This window comes from Eschrichtius robustus, chromosome 6 (assembly GCF_028021215.1).
Source record: "Eschrichtius robustus isolate mEscRob2 chromosome 6, mEscRob2.pri, whole genome shotgun sequence".
Taxonomy (NCBI): Eukaryota; Metazoa; Chordata; class Mammalia; order Artiodactyla; family Eschrichtiidae; genus Eschrichtius; species Eschrichtius robustus.
In genome coordinates, this window is record NC_090829.1 from 88,232,739 (window position 1) to 88,248,456 (window position 15,718).

General features: G+C 40.2%; 1 long non-coding RNA gene across 6 annotated transcripts in view; it reads left to right on the plus strand.

The window, feature by feature from the left end:
* The window catches only part of LOC137766464 (uncharacterized), a 78,796-nt gene that overhangs the window by 7,549 nt on the left and 55,529 nt on the right, over positions 1–15,718 (plus strand). For 4 of the 6 annotated variants that reach the window (XR_011074328.1, XR_011074330.1, XR_011074326.1 and 1 more), the window contains exons 3-4: positions 1,147–1,304; positions 2,139–2,206. This is a non-coding gene — a long non-coding RNA (uncharacterized lncRNA). The remainder of the gene's footprint in view (positions 1–1,146; positions 1,305–2,138; positions 2,207–15,718) is intronic. The other 2 variants (XR_011074329.1, XR_011074327.1) reach the window with 1 other exon arrangement.

Consider the following 15,718-nt stretch of genomic DNA (forward strand, 5'->3'; position numbering starts at 1 on the left):
AACTTGGCTAACTCTCTTGTACTTCTAATCGTTATGAGATTATGATAGGAAGAGTGCTCCGAAATAGAATCCAACGTTGTCTTCCTCCACAGTCTTTAAGAAATATCTCCTCGTAAATCCTCAGTTTTATAGAATAGGCCATCTATCCTCAATGGAGGCCATATCACACCCAAGGGGATGAAAATTGGTTCTTGGGGGGGCGAGTGAAAAAATTTGCTCTTTCTATGTAAAAACACAGATATACATGTGGTACATAATCAAGTATAATAGTATATTTGTGCTATTAAATTTCATGGGAGAGAGAAGATTAAAAAAATTATCTATAAAGGCTTTTTACGGGTGTGGTAATGGACAAAAGGTTTAGAAACACTGGAGTAGACAGAGGACAAGAAAGTCCATGTAAAGAGTTTCAGGGAGCTAATTAAGTCAAATGGCTTCTAATGAATACACGTATTCATATATTCTGGGATTGATCCCTCAGAACCTTCCTACTCTCAAGATACTGCTTGGCCTGACTGAAGTCATTAGCTTTGGAAAAGGAAGGAAGAAATCTAAGATTTGTTAAGAAATACTTGTAAAGTGAAACGTTCTGTTCTTTACCTCATTTTCTTTTAAAACAACGCTTCTAAAGAAAGATACTGACATCTTCATTATTGTAGATGAGGAAATGATGGTCCAATGAGATGAACACTTTCAAGTTTTACGTAGGTTGCAAGGCAGAGTTGAGATAAAGTTCCGAGTTTGTTGGATTTCAAACCCGTCATTTCCAACACTCCACATGACAGCCACTGGTTGCTGGTGGGTGGGATGGTGTCCCATTCAATTATCCTGAGTTCACTGAAAATTGGTTCAAGTGCCTGAGTCAGGGTTGACTAGCAGGTGAGGGGTGGCACTGTCACTGAGATACCCCAGGAGTTCTGTGAGTGGGTGAGGGATGGTCCCCAGGGAGGCTCAATGGATTGGCGCTAAGAGGAATCCAAGGGATTTGGTTAGAACAGAACTAATCTCAGGACTGCAGAGAACCCGTTAGTCACAACCTTACATTCCATTCCATATTGGTCAGTGATGGAGAGGCACTCCAATCCTGACCAAAAGTTGAAGAATCACATAAATGTGGGCTAGTTGCCTGTTATTTCTGCTTCACAGCTTGAAGGTGGACCTCTTGTTCTCTGTGTTCTCCTAAATTCCACTCCCAGATAACACATGCATCAAGGAATGTCTGCTGATTTCAAAATTAGAGAGATGGCTATGTAACAACAATGAACATGTAGACAACATTTCTGCTTTTTCTTTTGGGCCTAGAGGTAAGTATACAACTTTTTGTATAAATCTCCTACACACATGTAGAGTTAAATCTTTCATCTCCTTGGTGCTACCTGATACTACATATCTGCTTTATTTTATATTTTTGCTTTTCTTTTCCTTTTCCAGTGACATGTTGCCATTTTAACTATGATTGATTATCTATCTTTGGGAGCAGGACCAAAACGTTTAACTTTTCTTGGGAGGACAGAAACCACATGTCCCCATCACTCACCTCCCTTATAATTCACTCCAACCTTTGGGCAAAAAAACTAAGTGTAAGAAAGTCTGCTTGATCCCCTTGGTAGGAGAGAGGAGAGGAACATAAACTAGGAGCTAGAAGATGGAGGTTTTAGTGCTATGTTTATTTCCTTTGCTTTAAAAGAGAGACAGCGGACGATGCTTGCCTCACTCTGTTGTAACACATAAGGGCATGTACAAAATAAAAGAAACCTTAGGAAACGGTCACATATAACCCACAAGCAAGGACAAGCTGTGATTGTTGTTATTTTATTATTAGCCAAATTAATAGGCTTAACATATGTCCTGGAGGATAAACACCAAGCATTCACAAGAGGTTATGGGTCATCTTGCTCTATGCTACCCTAGAAATAAATTAGACTTGAGAAAACAGGAAATGAATATTCTAAGGTATCGCGGAATACAGCAGAGGCACCATAGGGATATTGGTAGTTATTCTGGATTCTCAAGCAAGACCTGAGATACAAGGGCCACTGGGGAGATATCAAGGAAGATGGAGAGAAAATGAGGAACCTCTTGGAAGGAGCTCTCCCCTCATTCTTTCTCTCCTCTGCTTTGTGCTACACCCCTCACAGGCCAGAGCTTCTGGAGTCAGAGTGCAGCCTCCACTGGGTTAACACCTTGGTCCATGCGGTTCCTGTGTGTAAGTCTCATGTCTATGGCACCTGAGAGAGAACTTGTGGTGCTCTGCAAATTTCTGGGTGGTAGCTTGATAGACTGGGAAATGCCCTAGGTAGGAGCCAGAAGTCTTGATGTTAGACTCAGAATTCCACTAACTGAATTTGTGTGTGTGTGTGGCTGTGTTGGGTCTGCGTTGCTGCGCGCGGGCTTTCTTTAGTTGCGGCGAGGGGGGCTACTCTTCATGCGGTGTGCGAACTTCTCATTGCAGTGGCTTCTCTTGTTGTGGAGCCCGAGCTCTAGGCACGTGGGCTTCAGTAGTTGTGGCACGCGGGCTCAGTAGTTGTGGCTTGTGGGCTCTAGAGCTCAGGCTCAGTAGTTGTGGCGCACAGGCTTAGTTGCTCCGTGGCATGTGGGATCTTCCCGGACCAGGGCTCGAACCCGTATCCCCTGCACTGGCAGGAGGATTCTTAAACACTGTGCCATCAGGGAAGTCCCTTATGGAATATTTGATCTTTAGCAAGTTAGTCACTCTCTCCATCTTGGTCTAGTTCTTTAAAAATTTTTTTAAAATTGAGCTGTAATTTACATACTACAGTATCCACCCTTTTTAAACTGTACAATTAAATAGTTTTTAGTATATCACAGAGTTGTGCAACCATCAACACATTCTAATTTCAGAACCTTTTAATCATATTAAAAAACCCAAAACACCCATACCCATAAGCAGTCACTCCCCATTCCTTCCTCTTCCCAGCCCCTGACAACCACTAATCTACTCTCTGCATCTATAGACTTGCCTATTCTGGACATTTTATATAAATGGAATCATACAATATGTGGCCTTTTATGTCTGGTTTCTTTTACACTGCATAATATTTTGTAGTTTCATCCAAGTTGTAACATGGGTCAGTACTTCATTCCTTTATGTGGCCAAATAACATTCCGTTGTGGTTCTTTATGTAGTCACTCATTCATCTGTCATCACTCACTTTTAGTGAACACCTATTGTGAACCAGCCTTGTCCCAGGCTCTTGGCACATTGATTCATGTTTATTCATGTTTATTACATGAATAAATGAAGGCACACATTTATTCATTTATATGGACAAATCATTATAAGACCTTCCTATCCCCTCAGTTAAAAAAAGTTTAGGTTAATGGATTATTTATGAGTTTTTTAATTTTGAGAAGTGTTTGTCTATATAGGTAAGGGTTGAGTATACCAACAGCCTTGTTAGAAGCATGCTTTTCCTTATTCTGTAGGGCTTTTTCTTATTGTAATCATTTTTTAAAAGCAGCATTATAAATTCATCTGTTTTTTATAATATGCAAAAATGAAAAAGTGAAAGGCAGAATTCATGACCCACTCCATTGCTTAAAGGCCTGGATTATTTAGCTATTTGAGCAACTGCTGCAATGTGATTTTATACATTTCTTAACACAATTGTACAATTGTGCACAGGAAAAATTTAAAAAGCATTATCCTCTATACATGATATTGGCATTTCCAGTTGAATTGGTATTTGTTCTAAATCTGAAGAGCACAGGGCATGAAACAGGGCCTGAGGAGGTCTGGGTTCTTATTTACATTCTGACTCTAGAGCCTTCTAGGAACCGAGGTAAGAGGAGGGAGTGAGGCCTGCATCGCTGGCCTGAGGCCCATGTGGTAGTTGCACAAGGCCCCGTGCTCAGAAGTGCACATGCTTGATTTAATGCTTTGTTGTAGCTGTCTTGAAATTCTTTTTTTTTTTTTTATAAATTAAGCATCGTAAGTACAGATGCCATCTTCTTTTTTTTTTTTAATTAATTAATTTATTTATCTATTTTTGGCTGTGTTGGGTCTTCGTTTCTCTGCGAGGGCTTTCTCTAGTTGTGGCAAGCGGGGGCCACTCTTCATCGCGGTGCGCGGGCCTCTCACTATCGCGGCCTCTCTTGTTGCGGAGCACAGGCTCCAGACACGCAGGCTCAGTAGTTGTGGCTCACGGGCCCAGTCGCTCCGTGGCATGTGGGATCTTCCCAGACCAGGGCTCGAACCCGTGTCCCCTGCATTGGCAGGCGGATTCTCAACCACTGCACCACCAGGGAAACCCTGTCTTGAAATTCTTAATCATTTTGAACAAGGTGCCTTGTAAATTATGTAGTTGGCCCTGGAGGGAAGGAAGTGTCTACTCTGTACTGATCACTTAATCTGAACCCCCAGCCCTTGTTGTTTTAAAAAATAATGTTTCTTCATTTTTATTATTTTTTTAAATAAATTTATTTATTTATTCATTTATTTAATTTTTGGCTGCATTGGGTCTTCGCTGCTGCACGCGGGATTTCTCTAGTTGCAGTGAGCGGGGGCTACTCTTTGTTGCGGGGCGCAGGCTTCTCATTGTGGTGGCTTCTCTTGTTGCAGAGCACAGACTCTATGCGCGCGGGCTTCAGTAGCTGTGGCACACGGGCTTCAGTAGTTGTGGCTCGCGGGCTCTAGAGCGCAGGCTCAGTAGTTGTGGCGCACGGGCTTAGTTGCTCCGCGGCATGTGTGATCTTCCCGGACCAGGGCTCGAACCCGTGTCCCCTGCATTGGCAGGCGGATTCTTAACCACTGCGCCACCAGGGAAGCCCTGTTTCTTCATTTTTAAAATAGGAGGGTTAGACTTCATTTTCTTTTACGGTCACCTCTACGTCTAAAATTGTCTAATTCCAGGTCACGTAAAATGTTCTAGTGAAGGTAGTGGCGTTGTACCAACTATTCCTTTTGTTTTTGGAGATTCATCTTAATCGTTATGTTTTCCTAGAAATCTTCCTTGATCCAGTGTAATTTAGTAACTTTTCTTCTGTGTCCCACTCCCCCTTTGCATTAAGAACTTTTTGGAACAGGTTATATAGAGTAAAACTAGTTTCTATCTCTCCCACTTCATTTCATGCTCCTTAAAATCAGGTACTTTGTCTTAATCAACTTGTAACTTGCAAAATGCTACATATGCAATGCTATGTCCATAAAGGTAGGTTAAATGAATGATTAGCTGAAAGACTAAGGATCCCATACAATTTTGATTTTGAACTTAAATTTAGAAGGAACCTTAAAATCACTATTTTAACAGATTTCTGTAAAGAAACCTGAAAGTGTTTCTTAAAATAAGCAGGATTAAAGAGTCCCGTAGCAGAAATGAAAATTCAGACTTGCCAGCACATAATATTATTAGAGATGGCGCAAGCTAAGGCAAATGCATAGCCCACAACAGTAACGGGATACAGAAACTGAAGATACACAGTGAGAAAAGAAGCCAGGGCATTTTCCCAAGTAACTTCAATCTAAAAGCACTTTAGCTTTAAACTGATATATGAAAAAAAAAAAAACTGATATATGTGTAATAGTATAAGAATCTGATAACAAAAAGTAATACCCATTCATGATTAAAAGATAATCAAAAGGTACAGAAGAGTATAAAATTTAAAAAGTAAAAGTTCTCTTCACCCCAAGCCACACTTTCATTTCCCAAAACTATCTGCAATAAGAGTTTCTTGAATATCCTTCCAGAAATGCTTTCTGAATAGTATATTATATAATTTTATTTTTGTACAAATAGGATTCTATTTATGCATAGTTTTTCCTTTGCATTTTCATTAATAATATTTCTTAGCCCTTCTCCCATGTTGGTACTTGTAGATCCCCCTTATTCTTTTTCAGGAGTGTATAGTATTATATTTCATAGATTGGACATGGTTGATTAAAACAACCCTTTCTGATAAACATTTATGTTGTTTTCAATTTTGGGAAATTACATGAAAGCACAATGAATATCTTCACATAGGAATGCATCCACAGGATAAATTTCCAGCAGTGAGACTGCTTGAAGTCTCTCTGATTTGATATGAAGGAAAAACTAATTCAGTTACCAACTTAATGACTTAGAGGCAACTACAAATATACTTGTTTATTCTTGTCCTGGAACTGTTTTTAGAAACATTTTCCAATGGGTATGGCTTTTTTTTTTCTTAACAGAGTAATTCCTAGTTTTCAAAAAAATAATTTCTAAACAATCAGTCTGTATAATTTTAAAGACCAGCTGAAATTTCCTGCTTCACCAAAGTGAAGAATTGGGGGGTAGGGGTGGAGAGGTGTTATGGAGGAGACTTGGTGAAAGGGGAAAGATTGCAGGATGTCTCCCAAGAGGCTGATTCTTCTTAAAGTTGATTAAGTGCAAAGACAAATATTCCTCACTTTCTGCTTGGAAGTAAATACGTATTTATTCCTGACATATGTTCCTATTATTCCAGTTTGTAAGTATATTTGCCAGATTTATAGCAGTCTCCCAAGCATCAAAAAAAAAAAAAAAAAAAAGCCACAGATAGGAAAGATGAAAAATGGCACAGATTGTAGCAAATATAGAACTAAGGCATTTTTGCCTTTGTCTCATGACTGACTGTCTCATGGAATCCTTGCACATGGATTGAATTGCTTGCAAGTATGTCAGTCAACAGTAATATGAAACAGAAAGGCTGTAACAATGGTTGGGTTGGGCCTCTTGTTACTCAGTTTCTGAACTGAGAATTAGGAGAGGGTGGGGCTGTTCAATAATCCACAACTACTGTAACTACTGTGTGTGTGTGTGTGTGTGTGTGTGTATCTGCCTAAGTAGAACTTAAGCCACTCAAGGTTCCATATCTTCCTTTCATTCATTAATTTCTTCAGTGTCTACTATTCATTAGGCACTAGAAATACGTGGTCAGGGCCGACATGTAGATAATGATGAATTGTGAAACTACCAAGAAGGATAATAAAGGGTATAAGGAGAAATGAAAACAGGATCACTCATTCAGATTTTGGAATCAATGAAAGACATCGCTGAGGAAGTAGCATTTAGCTAAGACCCAAGGCATAAGCAGGAGGTAGACAGGAAAAGATTTCAGGCAGAGGGCTAGACTAAGCCTGCGGTAGTGAAGAGCCAGGGAGAGTTTAAAAACAAAGAAAGAAACAAACAAACAAAACTGTTTGTGTCTAGCACTTAGAGAAGAGCAGCAGGGAATAAGGCTGGATGGCTTATAGGCCTTGTCCTTGATTAGGATTTTTAATTTGAATACATTATTATTCTTACTGTTTCATATCTTACTAATTAAGGCTGTAACACAATCCGATTTGTGTTTTTAAAATCTCCCACTGGCTGCTCTGTGGAGAATACATCTGAAGAAAACAAGGGAGATTTGTTTATATTTGTTGTAACAGTCCACATAAGAATGATGGTGGCTTGAATTAGGTGACAGCAAAGGAGCTGGAGAGAAGTGGGTACATTTTTGACATACTTTGAGGGTATGTTCACTAGGACAATGTCATAACACCTCTGGAATTTTTTGTAAGATATCAGTTTACTTTGTCTTCACTACTCTAGACTCTGGAAAGACTGAAAGATAACCCCTCAGGTAAACAGGACTTTATGACGACCAGGCAAACTGAGGCAGCCTGAAGGATAATCCAAGAGGGAGAGGAGCTCCAAGGGTTGGAGGAGGCGGTGTGGGTGGGAAAGAGACTGGGATCTCCCAAGACTTGAAGATGTGTGGAGGTGAGTGATTTTATTGAATACATATTTTATTTCAAATAGATATGATGGGGGCCAAGTTCTGCTCTCATGGGGCTCACTGAAGATGGACAGATCTTTGATGGAAGCCCTTGTGGAGGCCAGTGTGATAAGCCTCAACGATAGGTCCCCATCTCCAGCTTTCCACAGAGAGAATAGAGGCAGCTGCATGCACATGGACACAAGCTTGGACCATGTGCACTTCGGCAATGGACTAAATTTTCTAGTTAGAGTACCATCTCCTTTTCAGCCATTTCTATTCTCCTGCCATCTTTGGGAGGGAAAGGGGCTCTTAAACATTGCTGAGATGCAATGTCTCATGACTGGAGGGCAGAGGCCTAAGCATATTTATCTGATTTAAAAATAAATAGAGGGCTTCCCTGGTGGCGCAGTGGTTGAGAATCCGCCTGCCAATGCAGGGGACACGGGTTCGAGCCCTGGTCTGGGAAGATCCCACATGCGCGGAGCAACTAGGCCCGTGCGCCACAATTACTGAGCCTGCGCGTCTGGAGCCTGTGCTCCGCAACAAGAGAGGCCGCGATAATGAGAGGCCCGCACACCGTGATGAAGAGCGGCCCCCACTTGCCGCAACTGGAGAAAGCCCTCGCACAGAAACGAAGAGCCAACACAGCCATAAATAAATAAATAGATAAATACAAGTATATATATTCTTATTTATATACCTGACACTTCTGGCATCTTAAACAAAAACCAGACATTAGTTGCTACTGTTAATGATGATAGTGATGGACAGCAGGCAGTTTTTAGAATAGTACTGGCAAATACATTTGGAGAAAATGTTGCTGAAAGGGGGCTGTGGCTGGAGTAAGCAAGGAAACAGCTGCAGAGCAGGTGGTTCTCTTCACATCTGGAAGTCACTAAAAACAATGGTAATAGAGACATTTCATATGGTTCCACCCCTCAGCCTAGTGCTATATAGGCCGTGCTTCACATCCCATCTTCCAGCAGCAGACCAAAATAGGCAGGCTTTCAGCAAAGATGAGACCGGTAAAGGTGGACCAAATGCCTCACCATTAGGGGATCGGGGACAGAGGTTCCCATTTCATTCCATACACCGTGGCCCAGGTGCATTCAGTCCAATCGTTTTAGCATTACAGAATAATTCAGGACACTGTGAAATAGGCACTCATACATTTTGGTGGGAATATAAATTGTTTAATCTTTCTTGAGGGCAGATCTGGTAATATTTCTATATAACCTTAAAATGTGCATTTCCTCCCCTATCCTCATTGGAGATGAATTAATGGCAATCTTGACTCATTACATATACATGGTCTTCTTTTGTTTGTTTATTTCCTTGTTTGTTTGTGATAAATCCTTAGAATGCACCACCCTAAACAAATGCTCTTATCTTGATGATAACTGACCTAATAACCATAAGGTCTCTGGATTTCTTCCTATTGCTTCCCTCCTCTCTGAGGTAACCTGAATCTCATATTCATCATCATATAAATGCTTTCTATTTTATAAGGATTTTTTGGGAGGATTCGTATTTCTAAAATTTTATTTTTGGTATATATGTCTATATATACACATGTAAATGTGTGTATTTAATCTTTACAAAATTATTTTTTAATTTAATAATATATTGCTAAGATATCCATAGTGTTGCATGATACTTCGATGAACTCATTTTGGCTGCTGAATTATACCACATTGTATACAGCACAGCTCATTCATGTCCTCTCCTTTTGATAGGCATTTGGGTTGTGTTCAATTTTTGTTGGCTCAACCCAAACATCAGAATAGAAAGTAGTCAAAAGGTATAAACAGGCATTTCAAAGGAGAGGAAAAAAAAAAATATATATATATATATGGCTAACAAAAATATGAAATGGTATATAACATCAACAGAGATCAGGATGTGTAAATCATGATTTTAATAAAATAGCATTTTACAACCATTTGATTGAAAAACATGAAAAAGTCTAACAGGACCAGGTGTCAGAGGGGCTGTGGATCCAGAGCGTCACTTTTACATTATTGGGGCAGTTTGAGTCGGCGCAACAATTTTGGGAACAGTTTTGCATTATCTCTAAAAGGAAAGCATTCATCTACCCTATGACTAGGATGACTATCTATACATTGCCTAAACCAAGACACTTTTTTAAAAAATAATTAATTAATTAATTTATGGCTGCGTTGTGTCTTCGTTGCTGTGCGCGGGCTTTCTCTAGTTGCGGCGAGCGGGCTTCTCATTGCGGTGGCTTCTCTTGTTGCGGAGCACGGGCTCTAGGTGCACGGGCTTCAGTAGTTGTGGCACGTGGGCTCAGTAGTTGTGGCTTGTGGGCTCTAGAGCGCAGGCTCAGTAGTTGTGGCTTGCAGGCTCTAGAGCACAGGCTTAGTAGTTGTGGCGCACGGGCTTAGTTGCTCTGCGGCATGTGGGATCTTCCAGGACCAGGATTCAAACCCGTGTCCCCTGCATTGGCAGGCAGATTCTTAACCACTGCGCCACCAGGGAAGCCCCAACAAAGACACTTTTGAGAATAAAAAGGGTCACTAAAAGGGTGAGTCCCTGGGTCAGCAGAAATTAACTGGGACCGCCTGGGAAAACTGAGCCATATGGTCCTTTATCCAAGACCTGGAAAGTCCACTCCCAGGAGACATGTGTTGCATCTATTCCATAGGAGTCCTGCATGGAATGTTCAGAGCAGCCTTCTTCATGTGAACAAAATCCTGTGCAGAGCCTTTCACTCAACAAATGCAATATCTTGGAACTTATTGTAAGGAAAGGATACTGACTAAGAACAAATATTTATCGACTATGTCATTCATCAAAGTATTTTTGTAATACTGAAAATCTGGAAACTATCCAAATATTGACAATTCAGCCTTGGTTAAATGATTGTGGTACATTCATAAAATGGATTATTAAGCAGTCATCTAAGATTAACTGTATATATAAAGAGACCAAGAGGTTGTATTTTACAGCATTAATATTCATGGATTCCTAGGAAACGTTTAATTTTTTAGTTTGCTTCTCTATATTATTGTGCTTTCTTACAATGTTTGTTTGCTTATCTATCTAGAAGTGAAAAGAAGCAAACCAAATGAAAAAACAAATCCTGTCGTAGCAGAGGACTATTTGGTCTGGAAGCTGTTCTGTTATTGTTGCTTTCATTATATGTCATTTCATCCAGAGTGCCCTGGATAGGCAGCTTTTCTTACACTATGCTCACCTCACCAAACAAAAGTTTCTACTGCATCCATGAGAGGTTATCTCTCTTCATCAAAACACCACGGCAAATGTTCATTGCAGCTCTATTTACAATAGCCAGGACATGGAAGCAACCTAAGTGTCCATCATCGGATGAATGGATAAAGAAGATGTGGCACATATATACAATGGAATATTACTCCGCCATAAAAAGAAATGAAATGGAGGTATTTGTAGTGAGGTGGATGGAGTTAAAGTCTGTCATACAGAGTGAAGTAAGTCAGAAAGAGAAAAACAGATACAGTGTGCTAACACATATATATGGAATCTAAGAAAAAAAAAAAAAAAGGTCATGAAGAACCTAGTGGCAAGACGGGAATAAAGACACAGACCTACTAGAGAATGGACTTGAGGATATGGGGAGGGGGAATGGTAAGATGTGACATGGTGAGAGAGTGGCATGGACATATATACACTGCCAAATGTAAAATAGATAGCTAGTGGGAAGCAGCCGCATAGCACAGGGAGATCAGCTCGGTACTTTGTGACCGCCTGGAGGGGTGGGATGGGGAGGGTGGGAGGGGGGGAGACGCAGGAGAGAAGAGATATGGGAACATGTGTATATGTATAACTGATTCACTTTGTTATAGGGCAGAAACTGACACACCATTGTAAAGCAATTATACTCCAATAAAGACGTTTAAAAAAAAAAAAAACACCACAGCTTAGGTGGCCACAAACATAAATTAGTTTACTGTCATAGTCTGTCTCCTTAATTGCAATCACTCAGCAACCCACTGAGAAAGTCCTAACACCTTAAATGCTGTGAAGAGGATGTGAAGAGACTATTATGGGGATTAGAAACTTCTGGAAGGTAAATACTAAACTTTTCAAGGACTTTGAATGCTTGGCTCCTTGTCAGAGGAGAGACATTTACCTGAGGAGTTTGAATAAGTCTGTTTAGAAAGGAGACATTCAGAGCCTGCCTGGAGTCAAAGGGCAACAGAGTGAGTCCCCATTTCCTACAATAGAAGGAGTTTCTTGCTTGGCCAATCTCTAGATGGAGAGTTGTCTTTACTTCTGATGAGGGAAGCTGAATATTCAGGCTATGGTATAAGGCCTTCAGAATTATGAAAACCTGGGGTATGGCCTATTTCTGGTTATGAATAAACACTAAGAGGCTAGGCTTCCACCTCCTGGTGGTTGACTCAGCTGAAACACCTCTGAGGCAATGGTAAGATCCAGGGAAGTTTGAAGCCTCCTGTCCACAACCCACCTCCCCGCCCAACCCCATTAAGCTCCTCAAGCTCATGGAGACACCACAGCAGCTATTCTAGTGATGGAACGCCAATCCAAAGTTCTGAAGTGGTCTTGGCTGGATAGACTCTGACTGCCCAGATCATAGACTTCACAATATGGTGGTGGTGATCATCAAAGAGGTCATTGCTCCCAAGATCATTTGGGGACTCCGTCTTACATTGCTCAGTTGGCTAAAGGTAAGTGTCAAACAAAAACACTCAAGGCACATAGCTCCTGTGATGGTAGCTTGGCCAATCTTGGCACAATTAGCAATCATCACCAATATATTAACCACTGTTTATTGATGGAACCCCTATAGGGTCAGACACTGTATGCATAATAAGTACATAATTCACATTATCTCATGCAATTTTTAACAACCCTGCAAGGTAAGCTATTATCATTTCCATTTTATGGATGAGAAAACTGCATCTCAGAAAGGTCAAATAACTTTCCCAAGTCCACAAACCTAGTAAAGAAATTTGAACTCAGGACCATCTGAACCCAAAGCTGTACTCTCATTCACTACAAGACATGGCTTCCCATGTGTATATGGTAGAGCATTTAATTCTTTCTCTTTATTTATGGAGAATATACTTATATGTACTTAGAGCGAAACTACTTTGTTCTTTATAGCCTTTAAAATCATCCAGACAGGAGGATATAGGCTAATTATGTAACCAAATATGAATGCTGTTTCCTTAATTGTTGGTTGACCAAATGACTACCTAGTTCCAATAGAAAGTGTATTATTACACCCTCTAAGAAAGGGCTAGTAAGGAGTTCTATTGAAGACAGCAATCTTTTCTTCAAAGGAACTCCTAATCTGATGCCAGGAATCTGATAGAACCTTGAACTGCATTCAAGGTTGTTGTTTAGCCTTTGTTGTGTAGCAGAACCCTCTTTGGTTGTGAGGAGCATTGCTTTGTCCAGTGCTTTGTTCTAAAACCTGCAGTGATGATTGGGGAAGATAGAGTTAGTCTGCAAAAGAGTCACAGACAGATTTGATGTGTAAACCTTGGTGCTGCTTTCTCACCAATTTGACTCCAATGAGGGGAAGAACCTAATGTAGCTCTCATAACAACACTTCTTTGCCAATGATCTTGCAATGCTTTCTCTCTGCCAACGAGGAAAGAAGGAGTTCTCTATTGAGCATCTACTATCTGTCTGCTGGGTGCTTTCTCATAGGTTATCCTTTTAATCTTTAAAGCATCTCTATGTGGTAGGTTTATCCATTCCAATTTTACCACCTTACCTCGGTCTTTTTTTAGAGAGAAAGAATAATAGGTAGCTAGAGTGGAGAAGTAAACAAGAGAAGAGTCAAGTAAATGTTTTAGAGGTGCCTTTTCACTTAGGGAGTATCAAATTAATGTCATTTAAAATAATAGTGACATATATTTTCTCTTCTTGAACTTTTTTCTAACCTTTAGAAGATGAAGACCTTGACATTAAATAGCAGGACTAATGCCTACGAATTTGAGTTCTACTTCTGACCTGACCAAGTCTATCTGGATGTCAGTCTTAGTTTTCTGTCGGAGGAGGGGAGTTACACAGATCTATCCCCATGGCTTTCAAAAGACACAAAATAACACCTATCCAAATCACAGTTTTGAAATTATATTAAAAAGAATAAAAGCGTAGTGATTCTCTCTCTCCGCTAGCTTCTTTGCCTAAGGTCCTTTCTCTTGTTCTTTAACCATATCTAAGGCTAAAATATCCAACTGTCTTCCTGGAAACCAGTGACCTGCTCGGGTCAGAATGCATGAGGTGATCATATTGGTTTAAGTGAGGAGCCTATTTGTGACCAAGAGTCTTGGTCCATTTTCCGTTCATGCTTCCATTTCCTGTCTTTGCCAGATTAGAAGACTCCTAACCATCTATTTCTAATATACTTAGAAAAAAATTACTTCCTTATTCTCATAGGTTTATTTTGGGGGCCTACAAAGTCTATGTTTATTTAAAGACCGTAGAAAAAGAAGAATTTGGTGTACATTTAACTGGATGTTTTATTTTAGAGAAATATGCAATAGGGTTGGATCCACCCCAAAATAGCCTGGGTGGGCTGCCAGCGGCTCTACCCTGGGGTGGCACTTTCTTCTTAGCTGTGTCTGTGGAATGCCTCCCCTTTCTCCCATGGGGACCTACATCTTCTTTGAGGTGAAGTGGACCGGAAGGGAAATGGTAGGGCCAGAAGCAAGGCCCAGAGAACAAGGGAAAGTCTAGAATCAGCCCAGGCTGCCAGCCATGTTTTTGGAAATGGATACAAGCAAATGGAGCACTACAGTTCCAGCTTGAAAGTGCTTTAATCAGCGGCATATGCTTGGCCACAGTCACACACAATGACAAGTCAGGAAGGGTCTGTGGATGACACTGTGGGGAGAGCCCTTACTTCCAGCCTTTGAAACCCAAGAAAGTATCCAAAGATAAAGAAGAATCTTTCACTTATAGGGATCACTTGATTTTAAATTAACTGCTCTCTAAAGAAATTCTGATAGCATAGCACGCTATAGAGAATATAATGAATACCCACATTGGTGAACTATTGAGCTGTTTAAATAGAGAACACATCCACCTTGAGTAACTTGAGATCACAAAGATAAGAATTTCTTAAGATATGAAAGCAACCTAAGTTTCCATCAACAGATGAATGGATAAAGAAGATGTGGTATATATAGACAATCGAATACTACTCAGCCATAAAAAAGAATGAAATTTTGCCATTTGCAGCAACACGGACGGACTTGGAGGGCATTATGTTAAGTGAAATAAGTCAGACAGAGAAAGACAAATACTGTATGATATCACTTATATTTGGAATCTAAAAAAATAACAACTAGTGAATATAACAGAAAAGAAGCAGACACACAGGTAGTATAGAGAACAAACTAGTGGTTACCAGTGGGGAGAGGGAAGGGGGGAGGGGCAAGTCAGGGGTAGGGGATTAAGAAGTACAAACTATTAGGTATAAAGTAAGCTACAAGGATATATTGTACAACAATATTTTATAATAACTATAAATGGAGTATAACCTTTAAAAACTGTGAATCAGTATACCATACACCTGTAACCAATATGGTATTATATGTCAACTATACTTCAATAAAAAAATAATAAAAAAGAGAATTTCTTGGAGTTTCTCAGGTTATACATGGAGTACTTAAAGGCCCAAGAGCTCAGCTCCAGTAGTCATCATAAACAACAAGAAAACAGGAGGACTAGGATATTCCTGAGGAATGGGAGAAACAGCCACAGTCTGAAGTATGATATCCTGACGGCTTGTGTCCTTGTCTTCTCCATGCTGATTCATATGAGGTCATTGGTTCCACCTATTGTGGATGCTATCCGCTTACACCATACATCAAGGTCATTGATCTATTCATATCTTTTCTTCTGGCCCCAGGAAAACTCTTAAGACTGTTTACTTCCATTCTTTTCCTTATTGCATTTCTGAGAGATCTCTCTAGGGAGACCCACAGTAGACATAGAGGCCTGGCTTGTC